The sequence below is a fragment of the Palaemon carinicauda genome, chromosome 30, assembly GCF_036898095.1.
Source record: "Palaemon carinicauda isolate YSFRI2023 chromosome 30, ASM3689809v2, whole genome shotgun sequence".
Classification (NCBI taxonomy): domain Eukaryota; kingdom Metazoa; phylum Arthropoda; class Malacostraca; order Decapoda; family Palaemonidae; genus Palaemon; species Palaemon carinicauda.
Genome location: NC_090754.1, coordinates 93692463 through 93715262, shown reverse-complemented (window position 1 = coordinate 93715262; position 22800 = coordinate 93692463). Strand labels below are relative to the sequence as shown.

Sequence of the window (22800 nt, the reverse complement as noted above, 5' to 3'; positions counted from 1 at the left end):
TCTGCATACCTTACCGCATGCTTCTCAGTCACACATCTTTGGTTGTTGCCAACTCACTAGACTGTCAAGCAGTTTCATAACGTTGCCTTCTAGTCTGCTGCTTTTGCACCAGTGAACCCTCACTGAGAGAACTTAGCTTTTCTAGGATATGGTCCCTGTAGATGAGAAAGTTCTTTTCTCCCTCCTTCTGATATTCCCTTGAGGACTCTGTCATTTGGAGGGAGCCTTTAGCTGCATAACCTCTTATGGACTTTTATTTAAGCATAACATGCTTCCAGGGAAGGTAATGGTTCCACTTCAGTCGCTAATCCCGTCTGTTACCACACCTGCTCCCATAGACCTTGAGCTGTGTTGCATGACATGCAGTCCAAGCTTAGTCCTTGTTAGAGGATTTTTTGTTTACGGAGTCAATGTGTCACGGGGAAGACGTTCAACAACCAACAGAAGTGACTTGTTGGTTTACGGAGTCAATGTGTCACGGGGAAGACGTTCAACAACCAACAGAAGTGACTTGTTGTGACGCAGTGCGGCAACCTCAGCAACCCGATAAGGAGTTGTCTGTACGACCCAGACAGTCTAGACAGATTCGGGTTGTCACTGTACTTCCTCGCTTGCCCATGATTGACAGTTCACAGACTGTGCAGCAGTATCATGATCTTGTGTCCGGCTCCGTCAGACGACTGGCTTTTAAGAGCTCCCACAAGTCGTCGCTGTCTGGAGATTTTCAAATGGACTATGGATCTGACCAAGGAACTGGGCCTCCTGGTCAATTTTGAGGAGTCTCAGCTCGTTCCATCCCAGACCATTGTCTCCTTGGGTATGGATCTTCAGAGTCGAGCTTTTCGGACTTTTCCGTCGGCCCCAAGGATCTTCCAAGCCCTAGAATGCATCCAGAGCATGCTGAGAAGGAACCGATGCTCAGTCAGGTAGTGGATGAGTCTAACAGGGACACTTTCATCGCTAGCCCTGTTCATCGTGTTAGGGAGACTCCACCTCCCCCCCCTTCAGTATCATCTAGCTGCTCACTGGATAAAGGACATGACGCTAGAGACGGTCTCAGTTCCTGTTTCCGAAGAGAGGAGGTCTTCTCTCGCGTGGTGTAAGAACAGCTTTCTTCTCAAGGAAGTCTACCTTTGGCTGTTCAGAAACACGACCGCCGTCTCCTCTCGGACGCATCAGACATGGGCTGGGGTGCGACTTTGGACGGACAAGAATGCTCGGGAACATGGAATCAGGAGCAAAGGACACTTCACATCATTTGCAAGAAGTTGTTGGCGGTTATTCTGGCCTTGATAAACTTCAAGTCCCTCCAGCTTAACAAAGTGGTGGAGGTGGACTCTGACAACACCACAGCCCTGGCTTACATCTTCAAGCAGGGAGGGACTCTTTCGTGGAAGTTGTTCTAGATCGCAAGGGACCTACTCATCTGGTCTTAAGATCGAAAGCTAACTGGTAACGAGGTTCATTCAGGGAGGTATGAATGTCATGGCGGATCACCTCAGACGGAAAGGTCAGGTCATCCCCACAGAGTGGACCCTTCTCAAGAATGTTTGCAACAGACTTTGGGCCCTGTGGGGTCAGCCAACCATAGATCTGTTCACTACCTCGATAACCTAGAGACTCCTGTTGTATTGTTCTCCGATTCCAGACCCAGCAGCAGTTCACGTGGATGCTTTTCTGCTGGATTGGTTCCATCTCGACCTGTATGCATTCCCGCCGTTCAAGATTGTCAACAGGGTACTTCAGAAGTTCTCCTCTCACAAAGGGACACGGCTGACGTTGGTTGGCTCCGCTCTGGTCCGCGAGAGAATGGTTCTTAGAGGTACTGCAATGGCTGGTCGACATTCCCAGGACTCTTCCTCTAGGAGTGAACCTTCTAAGTCTACCTCACGTAAAGAAGGTACACCCAATCCTCCACGCTCTTCGTCTGACTGCCTTCAGACTTTCGAAAGACTCTCAAGAGCTAGGGGCTTTTCGAAGGAGGCAGCCAGAGCGATTGCCAAAGCAAGGAGAACATCCACTCTCAGAATCTATCAGTCTCAAGGGGAAGTCTTCCGTAGCTGGTACAAGACCAATGCAGTTTCCTCAACCAGTACCACTGTAACCCAGATTGCTGACTTCCTGTTATATCTAAGGAAAGTAAGATCCCTTTCAGCTCCTACGATCAAGGGTTACAGAAGTATGTTGGCAGCGGTTTTCCGCCACAGAAGCTTGGATCTTTCCACCAACAAAGATCTACAGGACCTCCCTAGGTCTTTTGAGACCTCAAAGGAACGTCGGTTGTCCACTCCAGGCTGGAATCTAGACGTGGTCCTAAGGTTCCTTATGTCATCAAGATTTGAACCTCTCCAATCAGCCTCTTTTTAGGACCTCACATTAAAAACTCTTTTCCTCGTGTGCTTGACAACAGCTAAAAGAGTAAGTGAGATCCACGCCTTCAGCAGGATCATTGTTTTCACATCTGAAACGGCTACATGTTCCTTGCAGCTCGGTTTTTGTTAAACGAGCTTCCTTCACGTCCTTGGCCTAAGTCGTTCGAGATCCCAAGCCTGTCCAACTTGGTGGGGAATGATCTGAAGAGAGTACTTTGCCCAGTTAGAGCTCTTAGGTACTATCTAAAAAGGTCTTATCCTTTACAAGGACAATCAGAAGCCTTATAGTGTGCTATCAAGAAACCTTCTTTTCCAAGTTCTAAGAACTCAGTTTCTTACTATTCAGGCTTCTGATTAGAGAAACACATTCTCATCTGAAGGAAGAAGACCTTGCTTTGCTGAAGGTAAGGACACATGAAGTGGGAGCTGTGGCTACTTCAGTGGCCTTCAAACAGAACCATTCTCTGCAGAGTGTTATGGATGCAACCTATTGGAGAAGCAAGTCAGTGTTCGCATCATTCTATCTCAAAGATGTCCAGTCTCTTTACGAGTACTGCTACACCCTGGGACCATTCGTAGCAACGAATGCAGTAGTAGGCGAGGGCTCAGCCACTACATTCCCATAATCCCATAACCTTTTAACCTTTCTCTTGAATACTTTTTATGGGTTGTACGGTCGGCTAAGAAGCCTTCCACATCCTTGTTGATTTGGCGGGTGGTCAATTCTTTCTTGAGAAGCGCCGAGGTTAAAGGTTGTGATGAGGTCCTTTGGTATGGGTTGCAGCCCTGTATACTTTAGCACCTTTGAGTTGATTCAGCCTCCCAAGAGGAACGCTGCGCTCAGTAAGGAAGACGATCTTATTAAAGGCAGAGTAACGGTTCAAGTCGACTTCCTTACCAGGTACTTATTATTTCATTGTTATTGTGGATAACTGATTATATGAAATACGGGATACTTAGCTATCCTTTAGTCTTGTACACTGGTTTTTCACCCACCCCCCTGGGTGTGAATCAGCTACATGATTATCGGGTAAGTTTAATATTGAAAAATGTTATTTTTATTAGTAAAATAAATTTTTGAATATACTTACCCGATAATCATGATTTAATCGACCCTCCCTTCCTCCCCATAGAGAACCAGTGGACCGAGGAATAATTGAGGAGGTGTCAACAAGAAGTACTTGAGTACCTGGCCACAGGTGGCGCTGGTAAATACACCCCCTTCTAGTATTGTGATAGCTGGCGTATCCCTCCATAGAATTCTGTCGGGCAACGGAGTTGACAGCTACATGATTATCGGGTAAGTATATTCAAAAATTTATTTTACTAATAAAAATAACATTTTTTATTTTAATGTTACTGTTTAAAATATTTAATTTTTTCTTGTTTATGTTCCTCACTGGGCTATTTTTCCCTGTTGGGCTTATAACAGCTTGCTTTTCTAACTAGGGTTGTAGCTTAGCTAGTAATAATAATAATAAGAAATTAATAACAGCTTTAGTGGATAAGAATGTATTAAGGTGGTTGGCCATGTAGAGAATGGAAAATAGCCATTGCTAAGAAGGGGATGAATGCACGAGTTGATGGGAGATTTAAAAGAGGGAGCCCAAGGTATGGGTGGATGGATGGAGTGAAGAAAGCTGTATATGATAGGAGGATTAGATGTGAGAGAAGCAAAAGTGTGTGCTAGAAATAATAATGAGGGTTAACCCTTTTACCCCCAAAGGACGTACTGGTACGTTTCACAAAAGCCATCCCTTTACCCCCATGGACGTACCGGTACGTCCTTGCAAAAAAATGCTATCAATTTTTTTTTTTTCATATTTTTCATAATTTTTTGAGAAAATTCAGGCATTTTCAAAGAGAATGAGACCAACCTGACCTTTCTATGCCAAAGATTAAGCCTGTTAAAGCAATTTAAAAAAGTATACTGCAAAATGTGCTGGGAAAAAAATAACCCCTTGGGGGTTAAGGGTTGGAAATTTCCAAATAGCCTGGGGGTAAAAGGGTTAAATTCAGATATTGATGTCATGAACATGTAGTAAGAAAGTCAAAATCTAATTTTTTTCATACACGAAACTCCTATAAAGTTAAACCTAGTCTATGATGGCTAATTTTTGCGGAATATACATAGGATATTATTATTATTATTATTATTAATTGCTAAGGTACAACCCTAGTTGGAAAAGCAGAATGCTATAAGCCCAGGGGCTCCAACAGGGAAAATAGCCCAGTGAGGAAAGGAAACAAGGATAAAATAAATCTGCTAAGAATAACATTAAGATAAATATCTATATAAACTATAAAAACTTTATCAAAACAAGAGGAAGAGAGACTAGATAGAATAGTGTGCTCGAGTGTACCCTCAAGCAAGAGAACTCTAACCTAAGATAGTGGAAGACCATGGTACAGAGGCTATGGCACTAATCAAGACTAGAGAACAATGGTTTGATTTTGGAGTGTCCTTCTCCTAGAAGAGCTGCTTATCATAGGAGGAATTCTATTTGGGATTTTCCAAGGTAGCTCAAACGATAATGCTAGATTTTCGCTTGTATTGCATGCAAAATGTATCAATCTTTAGTGACTTAATTTTGTATGTAGCTGATTAAATTTGAATTTTACAGATGCTGTTTTAACCGGGAAGTTACGGACGAGCTTCTAACTGCATCCTTGAGGATCAAACTGAAACCATTTAGTTGCAGGTGAGAGTAACAGGATACTTTTAACTTCCAAAGATAATGGACACAATGTAAAGTTTAACCCTTTTACCCCCAAAGGACGTACTGGTACGTTTCACAAAACCCATCCCTTTACCCCCATGGACGTACCGGTACGTCCTTGCAAAAAAATGCTCTAAATTTTTTTTTTTTTTTCATATTTTTGATAATTTTTTGAAAAAATTCAGGCATTTTCCAAGAGAATGAGACCAACCTGACCTCTCTATGACAAAAATTAAGGCTGTTAGAGCAATTTAAAAAATATATACTGCAAAATGTGCTGGGAAAAAAATAATCCCTTGGGGGTTAAGGGTTGGAAATTTCCAAAGAGCCTGGGGGTAAAAGGGTTAATCATGGGTAATATGCTAGATGAGAACAAAGCCACTATAGTAAATTTTTTTTTGTGAGGCAGATTTGCACCGACTCGCAGCTGTGCCCTTTTAGCTCGGAACAGTTTCCCGATCGCTGATTGGTTGGACAAGATAATTCTAACCAATCAGCGATCAGGAAACTTTTCCGTGCTAAAAGGGCACCACTGGGAGTCGGTGCCATTGCGCCTCATTAAAAGAAATTGACTATAGTAATTTGCTTTAACTATCAACTATGGAGAGTAATTCAAAGATTTCATTCATGATTCCAAAGTGTTTGTGTGATCATCATTGCGAGGTAGGATTTGGCATGCCAGTGAACTAAGACTCGTCGTCGTCGTCGGCGCCCACTCGTGTCCGAGTACTGTATTGGGTTCTGTCGTTAGCCATCAGCTTCCTATCAGAAGAAGGGTGGAGGAAACGACAGAATGCCAGTAGCTGGGTATATTGTTTTGGGTGGTCGTGGCTTTGCAACGGCCACGCACAAACACTTGGCCCACATCGTTTTCACCGCGGCTCAAGACATATGAGACAGGCGGCTTCTCCGATGTTGGTTGCACCGGGCTGCCGGGTTCTTGTTATGTCAAGGCCCGCCTTGTTGCCTGCCCGATAGGCATTGCCCTCTTCCGCCGGCGCTGGTTACTGTTCACCAATTCTTTGCCCACACATACACCGAATAGTCCGGCATATTCTTCACAGATTCTCCTCTGTTCTCATACACCTGACAACATTCGGATTACCAAACAATTCTTCTCTCAAGGGCCTACACATTCATCGAATAGTCTGGCCTATTCTTCACAGATTCTCCTCTGTTCTCATACACCTGACAACATTCGGATTACCAAACAATTCTTCTTTACACAAGGGGTTAACTACTGCATTGTAATTGTTCAGTGGCTACTTTCCTCTTGGTAAGGGTAGAAGGGACTCTTTAGCTATGGTAAGCAGCTCTTCTAGGAGAAGGACACTCCAAAATCAAACCATTGTTCTCTAGTCTTGGGTAGTGCCATAGCCTCTGTACCATGGTCTTCCACTGTCTTGAGTTAGAGTTCTCTTGATTGAGGATACACTCGGGCACACTATTTTATGTAATTTCTCTTCCTCTTTTGTTAATTTTTTTTATAGTTTACATAAGAAATATTTATTCTAATGTTACTGTTTAAAATACTTAATTTTTTCTTGTTTATGTCCTCTCTGGGCTATTTTTCCCTGTTTGAGCCCTTGGGCTTATAGCATCTTGCTTTTCTAACTAGGGTTGTAGCTTAGCTAGTAATAATAATAATAAGAAATTAATAACAGCTTTAGTGGATAAGAATGTATTAAGGTGGTTGGCCATGTAGAGAATGAAAAATAGCCATTGCTAAGAAGGGGATGAATGCACAAGTTGATGGGAGATTTAAAAGAGGGAGCCCAAGGTATGGGTGGATGGATGGAGTGAAGAAAGCTATATATGATAGGAGGATTAGATGTGAGAGAAGCAAAAGTGTGTGCTAGAAATAATGAGGGTTAACCCTTTTACCCCCAAAGGACGTAATGGTACGTTTCACAAAAGCCATCCCTTTACCCCCATGGACGTACCGGTACGTCCTTGCAAAAGAATGCTATAAAATTTTTTTTTTCATATTTTTGATAATTTTTTGAGAAAATTCAGGCATTTTCCAAGAGAATGAGACCAACCTGACCTCTCTATGACTAAAATTAAGGCTGTTAGAGCAATTTGAAAAAAATATACTGCAAAATGTGATGGGGAAAAAGATAACCCCTTGGGGGTTAAGGGTTGGAAATTTCCAAATAGCCTGGGGGTAAATGGGTTAAGCTATTATGACCCAAGTCCGATAGGCCCTTCCTTGCTCCTTCCTCCAGTCGCCTTGGTGACAGCTGAGGTAGTAGCAGTAGGGGATTTTGCATGGGAAGTTTCATTTGTGGTGCAGTACCAACCAAAGTCGGCTGAATCCCTCGTCAGGTTGGGCGGAGCTAAGAGAAGAAAAGTCCCCCCCCCTTTTTTTTGTATGTTGAGCTACCCCCTGAATTGGGGTAAGTGTCTTGATAGAGTTACATCTGTGTATTTATATATCAATATATATTAGGATTATAGTAGCATATATTTACTTGTTAGTTATACTGGTCCCCCTTTCACATCTCAAATGAATGGTCACCCTACATATGATGGCCAGTGTGTGCAGTATTGTCTCGTATGGTGGCTATAATGTGCAATATTGTGCATTAAGTAGGCCATACTGTGTAGTATTGTGCCTTATTATGACCATACTGTGTAGTATTGTGCCTTATTATGACCATACTGTGTAGTATTGTGTCTTATGGTGGCTATACTGTGTAGTATTGTGTCTTATGGTGGCTATACTGTGTAGTATCATGCCTTGTGGTGGCCATACTGTAGTATTGTGCCTTATGGTGGCTATACTGTGTAGTATTGTGCCTTATGGTGGCTATACTGTGTAGTATTGTGCCTTATGAGGCTATACTGTGTACTGTGTAGTATTGAGCCCTATGATGAAAGCCAATGTTATTAGGTTCTTCATTTGTACATACGACTGATTTTTATAGTTTTATCTCAATGACTTAATATGAAATCATTAATAATGCAGTGATTATCGTTGGAATGTATTCATTATATTATGCATTAGTAACTTATTAGTTATCTGAATGGCAAAACATGTAGGCCGGCATTTTATATGGAAATGCGCAGGTATCTTTCAGTATTGTATTGGAAAAGTATACAGGTTTTCTGTTAACCCTTTTACCCCCAGGCTATTTGGAACTTTCCAACCCTTAACCCGCAGGCGTTTTTTTTTTTTTTTTTTTCAATCACATTTTGCAATATATATTTTTTAAAATGCTCTAACAGCCTTAATTTTCATCATAGAGAGGTCAGGTTGGTCTCATTATTTTGGAAAATGCCTGAAGTTTCTCATAAAGTATGCAATATTCAATAAAATGTAAATGGCTGTTTTTCGCAAGGACATACCGGTACGTCCATGGGGGTAAAGTGATGAGTTTTGTGAAACGTACCAGTACGTCCATTGGGGGTAAAAGGGTTAACTGATAATTCCCTTGATTTAACGAATGTGGACGTTTTAGTACCAGGACGTCTCGTCTCCTACCATCAAGTGACATTCTGATTTTCATGCCAGGAAAAATTGTAGCAATATTGGTAGCACTTTGAATTAAGCTATGAAGTATCAAAGGAAGCCTTTGTTGAGAAATTAAAGTTTATTATTATTATTATTATTACTATCCAAGCTACAACCCTAGTTGGAAAAGCAAGATGCTATAAGCCCAGGGGCTCCAACAGGGAAAAATAGCCCAGTGAGGAAAGGAAATAAGGAAATAAATAAATGAAGAGAACAAATTAACAATAAATCATTCTAAAATAAGTAAAAACGTCAAAACAGACATGTCATATATAAACTATTAACAACATCAAAAACAAATATGTCATAAATAAACTATAAAAAGACTCATGTCTGCCTGGTCAACAAAAAAGCATTTGCTCCAACTTTGAACTTTTGAAGTTCTACTGATTCAACTACCCGATTAGGAAGATCATTCCACAACTTGGTCACAGCTGGAATAAAACTTCTAGAGTACTGCGTAGTATTGAGCCTTGTGATGGAGAAGGCCTGGCTATTAGAATTAACTGCCTGCGTAGTGTTACGAACAGGATAGAATTGGACATTATTACTGATAGGTAAACTAAATTGAATAAGATTTTTTCCATCGCGTTTTAGGTAAAGTCGGGTTTGAAGTAATCTACTAATAAGGTAATCAAATTTGAAGGGGAACATTTGAAGGTTAAGGAAGAAATTTCTCCCTGCGATTTCTTTGTGTATAGTCGTCAACTCGTGGAATAGTTCCTGACGACCTAATTTCCAAATCAGTAGTTTAACCCTTTTACCCCCAAAGGACGTACTGGTACGTTTCACAAAACTCATCCCTTTACCCCCATGGATGTACCGGTACGTCCTTGGAAAAAAATGCTTTAAAATTTTTTATTTTTTTTCATATTGATAATTTTTTTTAAAAATTCAGGCATTTTCCAAGAGAATGAGACCAACCTGACCTCTCTATGACAAAAATTAAGGCTGTTAGAGCAATTAAAAAAAAATATACTGCAAAATGTACTGGGGAAAAAATAACCCCTTGGGGGTTAAGGGTTGGAAATTTCCAAAGAGCCTGGGGGTAAAAGGGTTAACTTTTTATAATGACATCTTCACTTTTATTGTTTTATAGGTAGTAGGTTAGCCAGGGCACCTGTCACCTGTTGAGACACTACCGCTAGAGAGTTATGGGGGTCCTTGGACTGGCCAGACAGTACTATATTGGATCGTTCTCTCTGGTTACCGTTCACCATTTCTTTGCCCACACATACACCGAATAGTCCGGCATATTCTTAACTACTGCACTGTAATTGTTCAGTGGCTACTTTCCTCTTGGTAAGGGTAGAAGGGACTCTTTAGCTATGGTAAGCAGCTCTTCTAGGAGAAGGACACTCCAAAATCAAACCATTGTTCTCTAGTCTTGGGTAGTGCCATAGCCTCTGTACCATGGTCTTCCACTGTCTTGAGTTAGAGTTCTCTTGATTGAGGATACACTCGGGCACACTATTTTATGTAATTTCTCTTCCTCTTGTTTTGTTAAATTTTTTATAGTTTACATAAGAAATATTTATTTTAATGTTACTGTTTAAAATATTTAATTTTTTCTTGTTTATGTTCCTCACTGGGCTATTTTTCCCTGTTGGAGCCCTTGGGCTTATAGCATCTTGCTTTTCTAACTAGGGTTGTAGCTTAGCTAGTAATAATAATAATAAGAAATTAATAACAGCTTTAGTGGATAAGAATGTATCAAGGTGGTTGGCCATGTAGAGAATGGAAAATAGCCATTGCTAAGAAGGGGATGAATGCACGAGTTGATGGGAGATTTAAAAGAGGGAGCCCAAGGTATGGGTGGATGGATGGAGTGAAGAAAGCTATATATGATAGGAGGATTAGATGTGAGAGAAGGAAAAGTGTGTGCTAGAAATAATAATGAGGGTTAACCCTTTTACCCCCAAAGGACGTACTGGTACGTTTCACAAAAGCCATCCCTTTACCCCCATGAACGTACCGGTACGTCCTTGCAAAAAAATGCTATCAATTTTTTTTTCTTCATATTTTTCATAATTTTTTGAGAAATTTCAGGCATTTTCCTAGAGAATGAGACCAACCTTACCTTTCTATGACAAAAATTAAGCCTGTTAAAGCAATTTAAAAAAAGTATACTGCAAAATGTGATGGGAAAAAAATAACCCCTTGGGGGTTAAGGGTTGGAAATTTCCAAATAGCCTGGGGGTAAATGGGTTAAGCTATTATGACGCAGTTCCGATGGGCCCTTCCTTGCTCCTTCCTCCAGTCGCCTTGGTGACAGCTGAGGTAGCAGCAGTAGGGGATTTCGCATGTGAAGTTTCATTTGTGGTGCAGTACCAACCAAAGTCGGCTGAATCCCTTGTCAGGTTGGGCGGAGCTAAGAGAAGAAAAGTCCCCCCTTTTTTTTTATGTTAAGCTACCCCCTGAATTGGGGTAAGTGTCTTGCTTGGAGGAAAAATAACTGGAGATGCCCTGACCCGGATTAAGGGAAGTCAGGTTTTTACCCTTCAAACTGTCAGTTCATGATCCTTCAAGTTAATCTCTGTCACTGTATTGGAATTTGTAGTCAATTCTATTCCGAACTTTGTTTAGAGACGGTAACCCTTATTGTGCTTTCATTAGCGATGGCTCCTTCCTGTGCTGCTCTTGGTTGTACGAAAAAAAATAAGTTGCCTGCCTTTAGGCAAAAATCAGTAACAACAGTTGTGAGATTATCACAAGCTGTGTTCAATGTCATCCATAGACGGCTATAAAGGTCAACGATTTTACTGTAGTTCATTATTCCAAGGAGTTTGTAACTGATTCACCAATAAGTTGAGCAAGTTTAACATTATTTTTTTTTTTTTTTGATAAAGCATCACAGGAAGGGACCATCGCTAATAAAATAGCACAAGAAAATAGTTATCGGCTATAAACAAAGGTTTGAGTAAAACAGACTAAGTACCAGTACGCTGTCGGAGGATTAACTTGGGATCGAGATTTGACAGTCTGAAAGGGTGAATCTGGCCAAACCCTGGCCTCACGGGTTCAGGAAAGAATTCTGAGCCAGGGCATCTCCAGTAGTATTAATCCTCCTAGGTGTCTTGATAGAGTTACATCTGTGTATTTATATATCAATATATATTAGGATTATAGTAGCATATATTTACTTGTTAGTTATACTGGTCCCCCTTTCACATCTCAAATGAATGGTCACCCTACATATGATGGCCAGTGTGTGCAGTATTGTCTCGTATGGTGGCTATAATGTGCAATATTGTGCATTAAGTAGTCCATACTGTGTAGTATTGTGCCTTATTATGACCATACTGTGTAGTATTGTGTCTTATGGTGGCTATACTGTGTAGTATCGTGCCTTATGGTGGCTATACTGTAGTATCGCGCCTTATGGTGGTTATACTGTGTAGTATTGTGCCTTATGGTGGTTATACTGTGTAGTATTGTGCCTTATGGTGGCTATACTGTGTAATATTGTGCCTTATGGTGGTTATACTGTGTAGTATTGAGCCCTATGATGAAAGCCAATGTTATTAGGTTCTTCATTTGTACTTACGACTGATTTTTATAGTTTTATTTCAATGACTTAATATGAAATCATTAATAATGCAGTGATTATCGTTGGAATGTATTCATTATATTATGCATTAGTAACTTATTAGTTATCTGAATGGCAAAACATGTAGGCAGGCATTTTATATGGAAATGCGCAGGTATCTTTCAGTATTATATTGGAAAAGTATACAGGTTTTCTGTTAACCCTTTTACTCCCAGGCTATTTGGAACTTTCCAACCCTTAACCCCCAGGCGTTTTTTTTTTTTTTTTTCAATCACATTTTGCAATATATATTTTTTTAAATGCTCTAACAGCCTTAATTTTCATCATAGAGAGGTCAGGTTGGTCTCATTATTTTGGAAAATGCCTGAATTTTCTCATAAAGTTATAAAAAATATGCAATTAAATGTAAATGGCTGTTTTTCGCAAGGACATACCGGTACGTCCATGGGGGTAAAGTGATGAGTTTTGGGAAACGTACCAGTACGTCCATTGGGGGTAAAAGGGTTAACTGATAATTCCCTTGATTTAACGAATGTGGACGTTTTAGTACCAGGACGTCTCGTCTCCTACCATCAAGTGACATTCTGATTTTCATGCCAGGAAAAATTGCAGCAATATTGGTAGCACTTTGAATTAAGCCTTTTACTCCCAGGCTCTTTGGAAATTTCCAACCCTTAATCCTCAAGGGGTTATTTTTTCCCCAGCACATTTTGCAGTATATATTTTTTAAATTGCTCTAACAGCCTTAATTTTTGTCATAGAGAGGTCAGGTTTGTTTCATTCTCTTGGAAAATGCCTGAATTTTCTCAAAAAAATTATTAAAAATATGGAAAAAAAATATTTTATAGCATTTTTTTGCAAGGACGTACTGGTACGTCCATGGGGGTAAAGGGATGAGTTTTGTGAAACGTACCAGTACGTCCTTTGGGGGTAAAAGGGTTAAGCTATTAAGTATCAAAGGAAGCCTTTGTTGAGAAATTAAAGTTTAATTTGGACATTATAACTGACAGGTAAACTAAATTGAATAAGATTTTTCCCATCGCGTTTTAGGTAAAGTCGGGTTTGAAGTAATCTACTAATAAGGTAATCAAATTTGAAGGGGAACATTTGAAGTTAAGGAAGAAATTTCTCCCTGCGATCTCTTTTTGTATAGTCGTCAACTCGTGGAATAGTTCCTGACGACCTAATTTCCGAATCGGTAGTTTAAATGCCAAAACTAACATTCCACTAAAAAGTTCAATCCTAATTATGAAAGATAATTCGCCTTTGAAAATATCCATAACCTTTCGTTGAATATAAAATATACGAATTGCCTGTGCTTTTACTACATTGGGATGGAAGATGAAAGGATTTTGTTGAATTATTTTATAGATTCTAATTATGAATAGGTAGTTTTTTGGCATATACTTGGTATATACAACTCCTTCCATGTACCCCCTTCCTCTCTCACAACCTAGAGATTTTAGAAGTTGCACAGCTCATGAACCCTGATTCATCATTCATCATTTCAGCCTTCAAAAGTCCTTTGTTGGATGTAGGCCTTCCCCAGGTTCCTCCACAGACTTCTATCGCAAGCTATTCTGTGCCACTGTAGCTTATGTTGGTCTAAGTCATCTCGCCAGCGGGTTTTTTGTCTTCCTCGGTTTCTTGTGTATCCTCGGGGTGTCCAGAAGGTTGTTCGTGATGTCCATCGGTTGTCTGTCATCCTGGCAATGTGCCCCTGATTGGGAGTGAACAAATATGAAGGCTTGAATGTTGGTGTTTTTGTAGTATGGTAATATGCTGGTGATAAATCTAAATTTCCCTTGTTTTAAATATGAGAATTAGATAATGGTTTCCATTTGATCTTTAGGTTGAATACTACTCAATTTATTGAATCCGTAAACAGAATTGGCGTATTTATCGTAATTGATTGGAGAAGTAATAATATAAACATTAAACTAGATCAGTGTTTCTTAAACTTTTTGTGCAGCGGACCCCTTTTATTAAAATTACTCGTGTAGCGGACCCTTTATTATTATAATTTTCCTCTTGAGTTTGAAAGTGTTTGCAGGTCATAATATACTGAAATTACAACTGAATTATTTATTAATGGCTTATCTTCAACATAAATGTTTATATTTTGCTTAACATAATTTCCACGACATTGATAATTTTGCATACAAATTTTCATGAACTTAACAGCAACGCTTCCTCCTCATATCTCACAACCATACTTAATGCGATTAATGATACTGTTTTTGCTGCTTCACTACTGTTGGAATATCTGGCTCCAGTCTGCTGAGTTCAAACGCATGTCGGGTTCGACATTGATTCGGTTGCGCTTCTTCGTTTTAAGATCAACCAGTGTAGAAAATCCAATTTCACAGTTGTACGTTGTTGGGAACGGCATCAAGTGTTTCAAAGCAATTTCTGCAAGTCCAGGGTACTCTGGCTGGACTTGAGCCCAACAATTGGCCAAACTTCTTTCCCTGAATAGGGTCTTCAGTGTCCCACTTGTTGCAATCTCGACAAGATTATCAGCCTCTTTTGATGACAGGTTGACACTGACCTTTTCTATATCTACTTTATCTGTAACAAATGGATTTCTAATCCACTCAAAGCTTGGGTCTGGTTCTTCAAAATATTTTCCTAACTCTGAGTGAAGGCCTTGCAGATGGGCTTTGAAAGCTTGTGTTGTGTCACCATCTAGCTCTTCCTTGGAAGTAAGCAGGAAATCTGCTAATGAAGGAAAAGACTCAAAATCTTTGCGGTCAATGCGGCCGCACCACAAGTCCAGCTTCATTCGTGTTGCCTGTATTTTGTCCTGCACTTTGAAGATGGTAGTATCTTTTCCTTGCAAAGACAGATTCAATCTGTTTAGTGTACTGAAAATATCAGACAGGTATGCCAGTTTTTTGAGCCACTGGATGTCATGCATGCGATTATAGAGGTCATGACGTTCATACAAGAAAATTTGCACTTCCTCACGAAGTTCAAAGAGACGGGAAAGAACTTTTCCCCGTGTCAGCCAGCGAACCTCTGTATGGTAAAGGAGTTTTGTGTGTTCGCTTCCCATCTCTTCACACAGAACTGCAAATAAGCGGGTGTTCAGTGCTTTCCCTTTGATGAAATTGACAATTTTTACTGCCTCTTCCAGAACTGTTTTAAGACAGGTAGGCATATGTTTCACAGCAAGTTGTTCACGGTGAATGCAACAATGTGTTGCCTTTACCTGTGGTACAATGCTCTGTACCCGACTCACTAGGCCCCTTAGTTTACCAGTCATCGCAGTTGCACCATCTGTGCTGATTCCAACACATCGCGACCAGGAGAGTTCATTTTGGACAATAAAATCATTAGCTACATTAAAAATAGCCTCTCCTGTTGTGTTTGTAGGAAGAGGACGACAGAAAAGAAATTCATCATGTACTTCCCCACAGTAAATGTACCTAACAAAGCACAAAAGATTTGCCTCGTTCCCTATATCTGTGGACTCGTCCAGCTGTAGTGAAAAATACAGACTCTGCTGTAATTGTGACACCAGCTGAACTTTCACTTTTTCAGCCATTGACGTTATCCTTTTCTTGACAGTGTCGTTGGACAAAGGTATCTTGTTTATTTCTTTACGAGCCTTTTCTCCAAGCATGATCTCTGTCATTATCTTGGCTGCTGGTTTGACCAAAGTCTCGCCTATGGAATGCGCCTTTCCTGTTTTTGCAATTAATAACGACACTTTGTATGAAGATTCAGTGGCCTTTGCATTTTCTCCAGGTATAAAAAAAGATGAAGCTTCCTTTTTTCTGTGAATATCAAGTTCATTACATTTTCTTTGAAAAAATTCTATGGGTTTTCCAACATATTCCTTATGTCTGGACTCGAAATGTCTTCTGAGCTTTGAGGGTTTCATAGCCTCATTAGCTAATGTTTTATAGCACAAAACACACTGTGGGATAGGATCCTCACTGTTGCCTTGCCAAAAAAATCCAAGTTTCAAGTAATCACTGCAGTATTTACACTTCTTTTTGGCTGTTTCTTGGTGTTTGCTTGTGCCCTACAGTGGTAACCGAGGCATCTGTACTGCTTTGGTTTGTGTCAGCGGTGTTCCCTTCGTCCATGGCATCTACGCCTGCCTCCAGTACCTTGAGCTGAGTTGCACTGTTAGCATCGTTTCTTTCTTCTTTAAGGCCATTTCTGTCTTGGTGGTTGTTCTGGAATTCAGTTTTTTTCTTTGTAAGTGAGCCTGTCTTGAGCCACAGATCCATTATCCTGATGCTAAAAAGTAAGCTAGGCTTACCTACAAAGAGGAGCAAAAGCAACTGCCGAGTGTTCCTCACAGCAGTCTTAACGTCAACTGATATGTGGCGGGCGGCCGCAACACCGGGCATCAGTCAGTACAATGTTGCCAAATCACAAACACCACTGCCTTCTATAAAGTTGTTTTTTTGTGTGTTTTTTTGGAATTTTGTTGAGGATTTCACCCCAAGGGAGGAAGGGGGCGTTACTTAAATTACTTCCATCCCAATGTGACTTAGCCACTGTGAAAAGCCATCAGGATTTGGTGCTACAAAAATAGGAATTTAGGACGTTTTGGCCGAAAATTTGACTGAAATCGATATTAAAAATTATCCTGCGGACCCCTTGGAATATTCCACGGACCCCTGGGGGTCCGCGGACCACACTTTAAGAAACACTGAACTAGATGAATTAAGATAAATATTAAATTCAGATATTGATGTCATGAACATGTAGTAAGAAAGTCAAAATCTAATTTTTTTCATACACAAAACTCCTATAAAGTTAAACCTAGTCTATGATGGCTAATTTTTGTGGAATATACATAGGATATTATTATTATTATTATTAATTGCTAAGCTACAACCCTAGTTGGGAAAGCAGAATGCTATAAGCCCAGGGGCTCCAACAGGGAAAATAGCCAAGTGAGGAAAGTAAACAAGGTTAAAATAAATATGCTAAGAATAACATTAAAATAAATATCTATATAAACTATAAAAACTAACAAAACAAGAGGAAGAGAGACTAGATAGAATAGTGTTCTCGAGTGTACCCTCAAGCAAGAGAACTCTAACCTAAGATAGTGGAAGACCATGGTACAGAGGCTATGGCACTAATCAAGACTAGAGAACAATGGTTTGATTTTGGAGTGTCCTTCTCCTAGAAGAGCTGCTTACCATACGAGGAATTCTATTTGGGATTTTCCAAGGTAGCTCAAACGATAATGCGCGATTTTCCCTTGTATTGCATGCAAGATGTATCAATCTTTAGTGACTTTTAATTTTGTATGTAGCTGATTAAATTTGAATTTTACAGATGCTGTTTTAACCGGGAAGTTACGGACGAGCTTCTAACTGCATTCTTGAGGATCAATCGAAAACCATTTAGTTGCAGGTGAGAGTAACAGGATACTTTTAACTTCCAAAGATAATGGACACAATGTAAGGAGCCTTTGTAGGGTGACGGCCAGATCCCGTAGAAAACGGGAATATTCTGAACTGTGGCCGTCGTTCTAAAAACCATTTTGGCGGGAGAAGCTACCTAACCTATGCTAAAAGCCGTATCCTTACCCAGGGGGGCTTCGCCCCTCTGGACCCCCCCCCCTTACACAACAGTTTCCTTACCTACGAGTACGACGGGAGAAGCTAACTTAAAAACCCACCTAACCTATGCTAAAAGCCGTGTCCTTACCCAGGGGGCTGCGCCCCCCCGGACCCTCCCCCCCCCCTGGACCCCCCTTACACAACATATTTAAGATCCGTAGACCATTTCCAAATGTTTTTATTCTATACAAGATAACAGTCGGAGCGAAAATAAGCAAATTAGGACGCTTGGCTGTAGCGCTACAAACTACCCCAATGTAAAGTTTAATCATGGGTAATATGCTAGATGAGAACAAAGCCACTATAGTAAATTTTTTTTAGTGAGGCAGATTTGCACCGACTCGCATCTGTGCCCTTTTAGCTCGGAATAGTTTCCTGATCGCTGATTGGTTGGACAAGATAATTCTAACCAATCAGCGATCAGGAAACTTTTCCGAGCTAAAAGGGCACCACTCTGAGTCGGTGCCATTGCGCCTCATTAAAAGAAATTGACTATAGTAATTTGCTTTAACTATCAACTATGGAGAGTAATTCAAAGATTTCATTCATGATTCCAAAGTGTTTGTGTGATCATCATTGCGAGGTAGGATTTGGCATGCCAGTGAACTAAGACTCGTCGTCGTCGTCGGCGCCCACTCGTGTCCGAGTATTGGGTTCTGTCGTTAGCCATCAGCTTCCTATCAGAAGAAGGGTGGAGGAAACGACAGAATGCCAGTAGCTGGGTATAGTGTTTTGGGTGGTCGTGGCTTTGTATCGGCCACGCACACACTTGGCCCACATCGTTTTCACCGCGGCTCAAGACATACGAGACAGGCGACTTCTCCGGTGTTGGTTGCATCGGGCTGCCTGGTTCTTGTTATGTCAAGGCCCGCCTCGTTGCCTGCCCGATAGGCATTGACCTCTTCCGCGGGCGCTGGGAAGCTCCGCCATTGGGGTCTTGTTTGGTTTGGTTTGGTTTGATTTTGGAGTTTTCCTTCTCCTAGCCTTTGCCTATCTGAAATAAAGGAGAAGGCCTAGGACTACTGTAATTCTTTTTGTACTGTATTATGAAGGATATTGATGTATCTATATAATGTCTTTGATATTTGATTCAAATAAATTGCTTTGTTATAATTACTGTGCATATGGTGACCTGCACTAAACTAATTTTTCTTTGATATTGTATGAAGTTTGTCTTGATTATTTTTTATTTCAAGATCTTGTGTGCCATTTAGTCTAGCTGTGCACTGATCATATCTCTTGATTTTTTATTTCTTATACTGAAGAGGGTTGTTCTATCATTAGTTATATATCAGATTTGAATTTCCATGAACTAAGCATTTGAATATGTGTAAATTATCAAGAAGTTTATGTTACTGTAGAGATATCTCAAGGACACTCCAAAATCAAACCATTGTTCTCTAGTCTTGGGTAGTGCCATAGCCTCTGTACCATGGTCTTACACTGCCTTGGGTTAGAGTTCTCTTGCTTGAGGGTACACTCGGGCACACTCTTCTATCTAGTTCCTCTTCCTCTTGTTCTCTTAAAGTTTTTATTGTTTAAATAGGAAATATTTATTTGAATATTGTTACTATTCCTAAAATATTTTATTTTTCCTAATTTCCTTTCCTCACTGGGCTATTTTCCCTGTTGGGGCCCCTGGGCTTATAGCATCCTGCTTTTCCAACTAGGGTTGTAGCTTAGCATTTAACCCTTTTACCCCCAGGCTTTTTGGAAATTTCCAACCCTTAACCCCCAAGGGGTTACTTTTTTCCCAGCACATTTTGGTGTATATTTTTTTTAAATTGCTCTAACAGCCTTAATTTTTGTCATAGAGAGGTCAGGTTGGTCTCATTCTCTTGGAAAATGCCTGAATTTTCTCAAAAAATTATCAAAAATATGAAAAAAAATTTTTTTTATAGCAGTTTTTGCAAGGACGTACCGGTACGTCCATGGGGGTAAAGGGATGAGTTTTGTGAAACATACCAGTACGTCCTTTGGGGGTAAAAGGGTTAAATAGGAAATATTTATTTGGATATTGTTACTATTCCTAAAATATTTTATTTTTCCTTATTTCCTTATTTCCTTTCCTCACTGGGCTATTTTCCCTGTTGGGGCCCCTGGGCTTATAGCATCCTGCTTTTCCAACTAGGGTTGTAGCTTAGCATTTAATAATAATAATAATAATAATATAGAAAGGTTTATGGTTAGTAGAGTATCTTTATCTAGGAGTTATGACATAATAGGTTGAATCTTTTGAGGCTACTTGGGTTATCCCATAAATCAGTATTTTTATCCTTAGCATTGTCGTTGGCGCCCACTCGTGTCCGAGTATTGGGTTCTGTCGTTAGCCATCAGCCTCCTATCAGAAGAAGGGTGGAGGAAACGACAGAAAGCCAGTAGCTGGGTATATTGTTTTGGGTGGTCGTGGCTTTGCAACGGCCACGCACACACACTTGGCCCACATCGTTTTCACCGCGGCTCAAGACATATGAGACAGGCGGCTTCTCCGATGTTGGTTGCATCGGACTGCCGGGTTCTTGTTATGTCAAGGCCCGCCTTGTTGCCTGCCCGACAGCCATTGCCCTCTTCCGCTGGCGCTGGGAAGCTCCGCTGTTGTGGTCTTGTTTGGTTTGGTTTGGTTTGATTTTGGAGTTTTCCTTCTCCTAGCCTTTGCCTATCTGAAATAAAGGAGAAGGCCTATAGGGGTCCAGTCTTGGTCTGGTCTCTCAGAACTGGCCTTAGCGGTATGGTTGAGCCTGTCAGGGGTGATAAACTACCCCACCGCCATTGCCCAGCCCATCATTGAGACACTCAAGCCCCTCTACTGCAGCAAAGTGCTGGACAAAAACTAGCTAACGTGAAACTTACCCATAAAATTAAAGTAAACACGATAAATAAGAGGCCATCGGTGACTAAGCCCGACGCCATGCTAGCAGGAATGGCAGCGCTTTGGCTTCCTCTAACCAAAAGCTAAAAAAAAAAAAGAATTAAGTCTCAAAAGGAAATGAAACCAAAATTAGCATAAATAAAGGCAAAGAGGTTAATACTCAACTTTGACGAAGAAGAGGAAGCCATTCCAAACTAAAATTCTTCAAAAAAACTGTGGAAAAGTGCCCACAAAAATCAACTACACTGTAGCCATCAGCTGCGTTCAAAGGAATGAGAAGCAGGAACGTATAGGGGCACTGGAAGGTGATAGGATGTATAACGGCTCCTTACTTATCCTTCCTCCTAGTGGATTAGACTGGGTAAGGTAAGGTCTGTTTGGGGTGCAGATATCTATGGTTATCTTAGGATACGCCTCTGATTATACACGATATCTTTGGATAGTCGTTTCCGGGGGTTGGAACCCCGTGATACCTGACGGTAATTCTCTTGTAATATCAATCGCAGAAATATCATACGGTAGGAAGCTGCCAAAGGGAACTTCCATCAGCACGACATGGTTATCTCACCCAAAAATAGAGGATCTTTAAAACGTCGGACATCTTTAAAAACACAAAACAACACAGAGCAAAGCAAAACACGTCTGACCAACGCTGGTGCTGTGGAGGAATGAAGTAAGGGGGTGGGGAGGTGTAGGGGTGGGGAAGGATAGTCGTAGTTGGAGGCAGTAGACGGGTGTAGGACGGCACCTCGTTGTTCCTTCCCGGGGGATGTTGATGAGGAAGAGGTCTAATTGGTGAGAGACCTATGGTCGTGGTTCAATCACGCCCCAGTTTTCTATACCGACACTTGAAGAGTGAGCGAGCTAGGTTTATGCCTAGGATTCCATGCAGCCTTTTTGCTCTGGTATTTTCAGCAATAACTATGCCTTAGAAATGTTGCTAGTGGAGCATTTCATTTGCCTGATATGTCTTTAAGCTATTTTCAAAGTGAGATCTGTTGCATATTCATATATTGTTTTCTTTAGAGTGAAATTCCGATTTATTCCCTTCTAAAGGCTAATGGTGTTTTGTTTCAATTCCAGCATCATATGAAGATGAGCGCTAGAACAGCAGCCTGGCAAGTCCAACCCCCCACGTGACGCCCAGCCACACATCTATCTGGGATTGGACCTGCTGCCTTGCAAAGGCTAGAAAACCTCTCCACCCATTACCGTGTATAGTGAGTATCATATTCATTTAGACCAGTGGTTCCCAAACTATCTTACCTGACGCCCCTTTTTTGCTTCCAGTAGACCCGTACGCCCCCCCACTCCTCTTTTTTTATATGAAATGATTCTTACATTTATTTCCTAGCATTGTAAAGGAAAACAGATTTCTGTTTGTATTACATTTTACTAATGAAAGCCACTCAAACAAATAATAGTACATTCCAGTAACTAAAAACGAAACATTTGGTTCAAAGTGAGCGAAAAAAAGTTTGAACATTAGCAAATTGGCAAAACTGAGTTGCAATTTTAAGAATAGATAATTTGAAAACATGGCATATAATATTTGGAAATACTTATGAGACTAAGGCACAATTTCTGGTCAAATTTAGTGAGATGGATGCATGTATGTAATGACAGATATTTGTTCTTTTAATGATTTTATTCTATTAAACAAGTAATTTCGAGGAGATGACTTCACGCCCCCCTTGTATCGTCCTCACGCCCCCCTAGTGGGGCGCGCCCCCCAGTTTGGGAACCACTGATTTAGACCTTCACTGTGGGTGGGCTTGGGAAGAAGGGTTTAGGACTAGCATGCCCATTCTCCCTATGTCTTTCTCAATCTCAAGTTAAAAATATCTCATCAGGGTATGAAAGAATTATTATTCTTCAAGGGTTAGAGGAAAGAATTAGTAAAATCTTGTGGTTTCATTGATATAAAGGCCTTTATTTGGTATTATCAATGTAGTCTTGAGTGTCTATCCTCAACTCCTTGAACAGCCTGATAGATTTCTACTCCCTTCACAGCACCATTGAATACTCTTAAAGTCCAGACATTTCCATTCAGCAAGGTCGTGAATAATAAGCTGAATAATATAAACAAAAAAGGGCAAGGCCCCCTCCAAAATCTCAAAACTCATAGATCTGGTACTTAACTTTGATGTAGTGACAGTGGAGTCGGACATCTTG

The 22800-nt window shown here is 40.6% G+C and overlaps 1 protein-coding gene across 1 annotated transcript in view; it reads left to right on the top strand.

Moving 5' to 3' along the window:
- The window catches only part of LOC137623356 (uncharacterized), a 547933-nt gene that overhangs the window by 295109 nt on the left and 230024 nt on the right, over positions 1-22800 (top strand). The window contains exons 6-7 of the mRNA XM_068354184.1: positions 4997-5074; positions 21709-21845. The gene's annotated coding sequence lies outside the window, so the exon portion shown is untranslated. The remainder of the gene's footprint in view (positions 1-4996; positions 5075-21708; positions 21846-22800) is intronic.